Here is an 8,871-nt window from a genome sequence, read left to right as displayed (position 1 = left end):
ATCTTGCTCGCTTAGGTAACTCATTACCACGTTTGCCTTGTGACATGGGGCATTATCTTGCATAAAGGTAGCTCTATTGAAACCTGAATTCTGTATGATTGGCACAATATGATCTTGAACAATGTTTTATAGATCTGCGCGTTTACACGAGTTTGTAATCGGACAAGAGGCGTTGTACCAAGACCGTCTTAAAAGACAAGATGGCCGGTGGGCAAAAATAATTTAATCTGCTGACGTCATCACGGATAGTCCATACCGGTGACACCGGTAGTCACCGGTAGGCATTCGTAACGTCTTGAAGTCAGTGTAATATTTCTTTTTTTATTAAAATGCCTTCGCGGTGCATCGTTCCAACTTGCTGAGGAAATTATCGTAAAGGACCAAAAAGTGACAGTATTTTCATTTCCGAAAGATAAAGAATTATAATGCAGTAAAAAAAAAAAAAAGATTTTACACCATCTCCATTCAGCAAAGTAAGTTTTAACGTGCTCCCCCCCTGTATTTAACACGATGTAACTATAATTTAATTCAATATTATCATCCTAAATGTTCTACCATTAAAAAGAAGAAGCTTCAAATAAATTGCTAATATTAAAAAAAATTTTTTTACAGCATACAAAACTAATGAAAATGCGAGACAACATCGACTCTTTAAAACACGATTTTTTTTAAGCTGTTGACACACGTTTTAAAAATCTAACAATAATTTATTTTTCTGAAATTTTTCAATATTTAAAAATAAATTATACCGGCTGATAAAATTTTTAAACTTTTTTTTAAAGCTAGAAAGATAAAATTTAAAAATACTTATTTTTATATATATATATATATATATATATATATATATATATATATATATATATATATATATATATATATATATATATATATGAAACTAAACTAAAAAAAAAAAAACGCGCGTTCACTCGTGGTCTTAAACAGTCTTGGCCTTCGGGACCAGATCAAAGTGTAGTATCTGTTCTCCAGATGCTGCATTCTATTTCTAGTTCTCTTTCGGTGGAGGAGAAATCCTTCACGACTGAGACAATTTTTATTTTTGTACCTTTTCTCCACGTTAAAAAACGACCCTGGTGTCTAACTCTGTCCCGTGGGGAGGCATAGTAAATAAGTACAATTCATTTCATTAACGTAATTGGGTTTGTATTACTGTACACATAGATTCGAAAAAGTTGTCAAAAACAAATATATAACAAATAAATATTATCAAAGGCAAGATAAGTTACTTTTCTACCAAATATTTTTCGTGTTTTTATTCAATGTAACATGTTTATTCAGCTCGAAAAACAGTGTTTACCGATGTATTCGAAAATTCAAGATGGCGTCTGATTCTCTCTTTAACACGGTAAGTTTGGGATAAGGTGTTATAAATAAAAAACTATACAACATACTATTAAAAACCCGCCGAATATATATCAACCTATGTCACGGTAACATATATTGAGCGAGTTTTTAACAGTATTTTATCCGGTTTTGTATTTATAACACCTTATCCCAAACTTACCGTGTTAAAGAGAGAATCAGACGCCATCTGGAATTTTCGAATACATCGGTAAACACTATGTTTTTCGAGCTGAATAAACATGTTACATTGAATAAAAACACGAAAAATATATCCAGTTTGGCAGAAAAGTAACTTATCTTGCCTTTGATAACATTTATTTGTTATATATTTGTTTTTTGACAACTTTTTCGAATCTATGTGTACAGTAATACAAACCCACGTATTTTAACAAACTGAAAATATGGATATAAAAAAATGATTTTGCATGTTATTTTTGTTATGTGGTGAAATAATCTTGAATAAGAAACATGATTTTTTCTTTAGGTTAATTTTTTTACTGTGCAATATTTCATGAATTTATTAAAAATATTGTTTTTGATTTTGAAAAAATATTGTGGTTTATTTTGATTAAAAAATATTCATTTTGATTAAAAAATATTCATTTTGATTTAAAAAAAATATTCATTTTGATTTAAAAAAAAAGTTTAATTTTAATATTTGTTTATTGTCTTAACTCATATCAAATGTTTTGCTTGTGTTCTGCTTCAAATATTCATAATCTTACATGCATAATTTTCATTTAATCATATTAAATAAACTTCAAGTTTATTTCAAATCAAATCGTGTTCCTTCACTTTTTTAAAATGTAATTTATAAGTAATTAAAGAACGCATTCTAATCTTTAAAATCTATAATACAACGAAATATTCAATTGCTTATAATATACTTAAACAAATAACTTGTGTTTTTTTAAATTATTTTTTTATTATTATATTATTATATTATTATATATTTTTATTATTATTATTATTATATGAGTTTCAGTATAAATCGTGTTCTTTCTTTATTTCTTTATTTTAATCCAATTTTGAAGTTTTGTAACGCTGTCTGTAAAAATTACTGTTCATTATTGACAGTCTAAGAGTTCCACATATCTTGCTTGTTGGGACCTCGGCGATGACGTCATTTTTTCAGCTGGCCGGCCATCTTTATAACGAAGGCCACGGTTGTACTCGTACCTCGGCTAGAAAACATTCCAAATACTATGACGCTTCCGCCCCCAAACTTGACAGTTTTCTTAATACACTTTGCACTTAATCTTTCACCAATACGTCTCTTTACATTGTTTTTTTTTCCATCATTCCCAAATAAATTAAACTTGCTTTTATTGCTTTTATCACAATACTTTTGCCCAATTTTCATATGTCCATATTACATACTTGTTTGCAAACTCTAATCTTTTCTTATTCTTCGTACTAGCAAATGGTTTCTTCCTTGAGGGCCGATTAAACAGCCCTATTTCTTGCAGTCGTCTAGAAACAGTCTGTCTTTACACATGAGGTACTATTCATAACCCTTTTAATTTCTGTGCAAGACTTAAAACATACGCTGCATTATTCGATCTTCTCTTGTCGAAGATTTTCGGGGTCTGCCGGTTTTAAAAGCACTATTTTGCCATTATCATTGTAGGATTTAACAACCCTGCCTCCAACACTCTTGGATAGTTACACTTTTAGATTTTTCAATTTAGATAAAACTACATATGAACCCTACTTAAAAGATAACGCTAATCCAATATACGTAAATCATAAGTCCAATCATCCCCCTCAGTTATACATATATATAAGAAGATTTAATTTATATTAATGTTGGGACGATTAATCGGAATTGGAAGAATCGAAACATTTGGGTTATCGAAATCGGTATTGGAATCTGGGAAAGTTGAGTCCCATTACTGATTCCAAAACGATTTTTAAATTTTTTTCCTGACAATTATGAAGAAACAAACACAGATGCATTTATTCATTTATTTTCGGACTATTATCCTCATCTTCATAGTCGTTGTTGTTTCACCACGTTTCGGCCAACTCATTCTCTGGCTTTCTTCAGGTGATTAACCGCGATGGGATAGGAATGCTGAGCTTCGTAACCGCCTTCCATATTTATTGTTGTCTCACCACATTTTTTGGACAACTAAACTTCTTGCTTGCTTTGGATTGAAACCGCTATCTTCAGACAATGCTCATCTGGAAACGGAAAAAAAATATGCAGATGTATTTATTTATCAGAAAATTGTTTATTTAGAACATAAAACAGCACCAAGATTTCTGGGTCTGAAAGGGTCAGTATTTTCCGTTAACTTTATAAGCAAAACAAACTTTGTAACAGAGCGCGCATAAGCGTTTGAGGAAAAATCAGTAGCAGTCAAATGATGGATGACAAGTGATTGTATTAGCAGCAGGAACAGTGTTTGGACGCGTATGCAAATTAGGAAGTGTGCTCGAGATGGCACGAAAAAAAAAAGAAAAAAGGACACCACGTGGTCGAAAAAGATGAAGGTATAAGAAATAGCTGTCTACGGTCGGTGTATAGTGGAGCATAAGCGAGAGACTTTTAAGCTTGTGTCAAGACAGGGAGAAAGAAAAACGATAATAATCGACTTGTGTTGAAAAATTAAGAAAAGCTGAGTCGGATTTATTCATTTTTGTTTGTTCTTTTTCGACGATGCCGGACGGTATGGGAGTTCGCGAGTGGTTTGAACTGTAATGAACACGGTTCAAGCGCAGCGGCTACGTTGCAACTTTTTGTTTTATTTATTTACTAGCAGTTGAGCCCAGCTTTGTTCGGGTCCTGTTTATAACGTTATATGCATATGTATATTAAAAAATTTGACTCGTGCCTAGGTAACCCTACAACTTTCAACCAATTAAAAGGACAACATTTGAGAAAAATATTTCGAAAGATTTACTCGTGTAATATAGGTACGGGCAAAATGAATGCCGATGCTCAAAATGTATAAACATTTTCACCCCTCTCTTAACTTAAAAATTCACCAAAAATTAGGAAATTAACCAATTTTAATGAAAATTTCGGTATTTATCAAATAATGATTGCGGAATATAATGAACTCATTATTTTTTTATTTAAATCGTAGTGGAAATGCATTATTTTGTTTAAACAAAAATACATTTACTAAAGTTATGGTTTTCAGTAGTAAATAAAAACGCAAGAATTTATTTTTGCTTTTTTTATATAAATAAAGCATCGAAATTTGTAAGAATAAAAAGAAATAAAACAATTTTTACAGGAACATTAAAAAAGCCCCTAAAGTCCGAATTCGATATAACTCGAAGATAAATGAATTTCTCAAACTACCGATATTACCATTGAATTAAGGGTTGTTTATTTAATATTTTCACACAAAAGTTTATGATAGCAAAACTATTTCTACTTTTTTTAATTCCAGATTTCGCATAATTTTTATATGCAAGATTTTAATAATTTCCTTGCTCGTAAGAATGTGAAACTTCCGGCGTAACATAATTTTTATATAATATTGGCCAATAATTAAAAAAAAAAATAATAATCCTGTTTTCAACAGGAACATAGAAAAATAATTAAATTACAAAATGGTAAAATTTATATAAACGTTTACAATAGAAATGTACGGATGTACGTCTAGGGGAAAAAAGAAACCCAACACCCCTCCTTCCTTTTAATTACATGACGTCATTCTCAGACAGCTTTTCGACTGCCTCAGATTTTGGGCCTCCGTATATTCCGTATTTCCAAAAGTATGGTTTGTTGTGCTTTTGTGAACGGTAAAAACACTCGGTTTTGGTCTAATTCAGCTATTTTTGTACTAACAAGGTGGTTTTTTTTTTTTAAATTTAATTCAATATCTTAGGATTTTACTTTACTAATTATCTTCAAAATAGACCCAAAGACTAATTATTTATCTTTTAAAGTATTTTAACAATGAATTTATTTAACTTCAAAATGTAGGTGAACTGGTTAGCTCGCACTGAAAACATTTTTCATAACTTTTTTTTTCACGTATACAAATATTATTTTTTCTTTGGGAAATTAAGTTTAGTCCTTAATCTTTCAAATAAAATCAAAAAGTAGTCGGAAAACCAAAAAGAAAATTGATAAATCGGCTTTCAAAACTAGATCCCTCTATCCTTATTCGTTTATTTTTGCCCGTACCTAGTGTAATATATATATATTCCCACCCCAGTGTACATTTTACGTTTTACAAAAATAAATGCGGATATTATACGGGGTTTTACAATAATTTTTTTCAAGCAACAAATCTCTTATTGAATACCAAAAAAGTTTAAAAGAATCGGAATCGGTATTTTTATCGGAATCGTTAATTTAGAACAGAATCGGTAATTGCATCAGAATCGGGAAATATTTCAGAATTATTCTATCGCTAGTAATCCTCTCTCTCTCTCTCTCTCTCTCTCTCTCTCTCTCTATATATATATATATATATATATATATATATATATATATATATATATATATATATAAACAAGAAATTACCATAAAATATAGTAAGACATATATATTCATTGCTATTTATGAGATATGTGATGTGTGTAATGACGTAACTCAGGTTACATCCGGTGGGATGTACACGTATACAAGTTACATTTTTATTCAACAAGTCAAATTAATGTAGTCCTTCACAAACAGAATAAAAGAAAAAGAAAAAGAAAAAGAAAACATACGTTCAAGTAGTATTAATAAGAATAGCAGGAGGTGGGTAAAAGAAGGAACTCGGGAAGATAACGTAAATTAATGAATGACGTCAATGGAAGTGATGAAAATGTCAAAGTAGTGATTATAAAATCGTAATTCTTAAGTAACCAATACTTGCAAAACCATGTTGTTTTAGCTGTCTCCATTAAAAACATCTGGTGACGTGAATATCTTTAAAGCGGCGTAAATAGTCCGCTCGCATTGGGATATGGCCATGGCAATAATATCGGTTTATTATCACATTATATCACGCCAGAATGACATCACATTATTTCCTTTCCTCTTTCGTTTTTCTTTTCAACCGAAGCATATGAATAGTTTGGCCATTAAGTCGTTTTATGATCACACCATGAGAGACATGGTCATAATGCTGTAATTATGACGTTGCATCATTTAGTTCATTTCAAATCTTATTCGTTCACATTTTTGAAGTTGCGAAAGTATCTGCTTGTATAAAGTTAAAACCTTGGTACAAAGGCACTAAACATTACTCTCCCTTATGCGGGGAGTTAAAAAAATCACCCGATCAGTCGTTTAAACAAACATAAAGAAAAATACCCCCCTCAAAAATCTAAAAAATAAACAACAAACAAACAACAAACAAACAAAAACAGCAACAAAACAAAACAAAACAAACAAAATGTTTATACACATTAACTGGTTGGTATAAACACTTAAAAATAGGGAAAATGTTGTTAAAGAAATTTTCTACAGCAGTTTTGAGTCAAGACGCGTATATATGTCGCTCTCACAGTGAGATATGTGATAGAGGGGCCGAAAAGTAAGATTGAAGAGTCAATGGTGCCGATGAGAAGCACTAGCAGTATCAGAATTTTGGGGGAATTTTTGACACCCCTAACAGAAAACTGCGAATAAAATATAAAAAACTCGTAATTTCTCTTTCTAAAGTGGGTTATTTATTTTCTTTATAGAATATGCTTCCAAAATAAACTATTTAAGTTGTTTAAAAAATAATAGAAATATTATTTTTCATTGTTTAAAAAACATTGTTTACAAAGTGCGTGCGTGCGCTCTGGGAACCATTTTGTTACGTAATGAAATCAATTGATTTTTATGAGATGAATATTTTTCAATTTTTAAACTTTAAAAATCTATCAAAATTTTCCTATTCGTTCAATTGTTACGTTTTTTTCAGGGTGAATGTAAAATTTTATGCTCTTTCCGATAAACTGAATACAATATTTTAGACAAACGTTGTTTTATAAATTCACCCCCCCATTTTGAAATGTCTATGAGAATTTTAATAATTAATTTTGGTCGACACGTTTTATATATCACAAATTGAAGATAAAACATCAATAAATAAAATACTCAAATTTAAAACAACAAAAAATATCACTTATCTGTAAATTTACCGGTAAAGTCCAAAATGTAAATCCTTCTTTTTTCGATAACAACGTGTTTTTCTTTTTTTTTTTTTTTTTTTTTTACGTGGAAGCTTAATTTTTGTTTAGAATTTTCCAGTCATTATTTTTCGGTCAGTGTATATTTTTATATTTAATTCCTGGTTTCCTTTTTTTCGATATAAAAAAAAAGACGAAACCCTATAATGCAGATTTATAGTATAATAAATAAAAAAATCAGGTATTTCTTTAAGATATTAAAAAAAAAATACATTGCATATCTTCGTCATTTCGTAATCCGTGTAAATCCAAAAATGAAAAATCCCAGTTTTCATGTACGATAGCGTAAAGGCGCCCACATAAAAAAAGGACGATGTTATCTCCCTTTATTCATATAGGGTCAATATGAAGCCACCCTCGAAAATTCCTTTAAAATTACGGCCAAATCTGTTCATTGCAATGTGGCCATAAAGTGGCTGCCCATTTGACGTCACATCATTATAGAAAAGTGACCCCCCACTTTGTGACCATTTGTAAAATTTTTTATCTTGGAAACTACTAGTTTCGTTTGCCGTATATATAAATGGTTATTTCCGTTTTCAGCGCCTCCGAAAACCTTTAAAAGTGGAAAATTTGAAGGAATATAATCCAATATCGAGATTATTAAGGTTTCTGAATTAGTGTTTTTTTTTACACTTATAGGCTTCCGTACATAAGTAAGTGTAATCTTAACATCCGGTGTCTTTACAACTTTCTTGAAAGACACGCGTTGTCGCGATATGTGTTGGAAAAATCCTTCCATTTAAAAAATACATGGATTATAATACATAAATATGAATAAATTCTCATACAGGAAGATTAAAAGAAAGCATATCTTACTCATTAACCAGGTAAGTTCTTTATTTTGCCGTTAAATATTTATCGTAAGATTCAAGTAATGTTATTTGTTCGACATTCCGTGAAATGTTAAGTGAAGAAATCGAAGGAAAAATAAATAAAATTGTTTATTTCTCTATTAAAGCTTTTATGATATTAAAATTTGGTCTTTGCTCGTTTTATTGAAATAAAATTTACGGGTTTAAATTACGTTTTTATATTTTTATAATCTGATAGAAAGATAGGTGTCTATTCAAAATGGCGACTCGGCTGAAAATTCCCCCAAAATTCTGATACTGCTAGAGAAGCACCCCGACATGCAAAAAATGATTCAGCTATATTTGAAAAGGTTCAATGTTAATTGTTCTATTTAACTGCCATTTATCAATAACTTATAAAGTGACTCCTCTCTTACTAACTAAATTTCTATAGATCGCTTTATCTCTCTAAATGCTGTCCATTATAAAGAAAACAGGATATCGCCACATGCAGTAATGATATAAAATCGTAGTTGGAAGAGAGAGAGAGAGAGAGAGAGAGAGAGAGAGAGAGAGAGAG

The 8,871-nt window shown here is 30.4% G+C and overlaps 1 long non-coding RNA gene across 1 annotated transcript; it reads right to left on the bottom strand.

Annotated features, from left to right (window-relative positions):
• Positions 1-3,321: 3,321 nt before the first annotated feature.
• LOC145280242 (uncharacterized) lies at positions 3,322-6,547 on the bottom strand. Its single transcript, XR_013868589.1, has 2 exons — positions 6,043-6,547; positions 3,322-3,549 (listed from the first exon to the last, which is right to left on the bottom strand). It is a non-coding gene; the product is annotated as an uncharacterized LOC145280242 (long non-coding RNA).
• Positions 6,548-8,871: the final 2,324 nt, after the last annotated feature.

This window comes from Euprymna scolopes, chromosome 7 (assembly GCF_053919585.1).
Source record: "Euprymna scolopes isolate OS-2025 chromosome 7, ASM5391958v1, whole genome shotgun sequence".
NCBI lineage: Eukaryota > Metazoa > Mollusca > Cephalopoda > Sepiida > Sepiolidae > Euprymna > Euprymna scolopes.
This window is presented reverse-complemented; position numbering and strand designations above follow the sequence as displayed.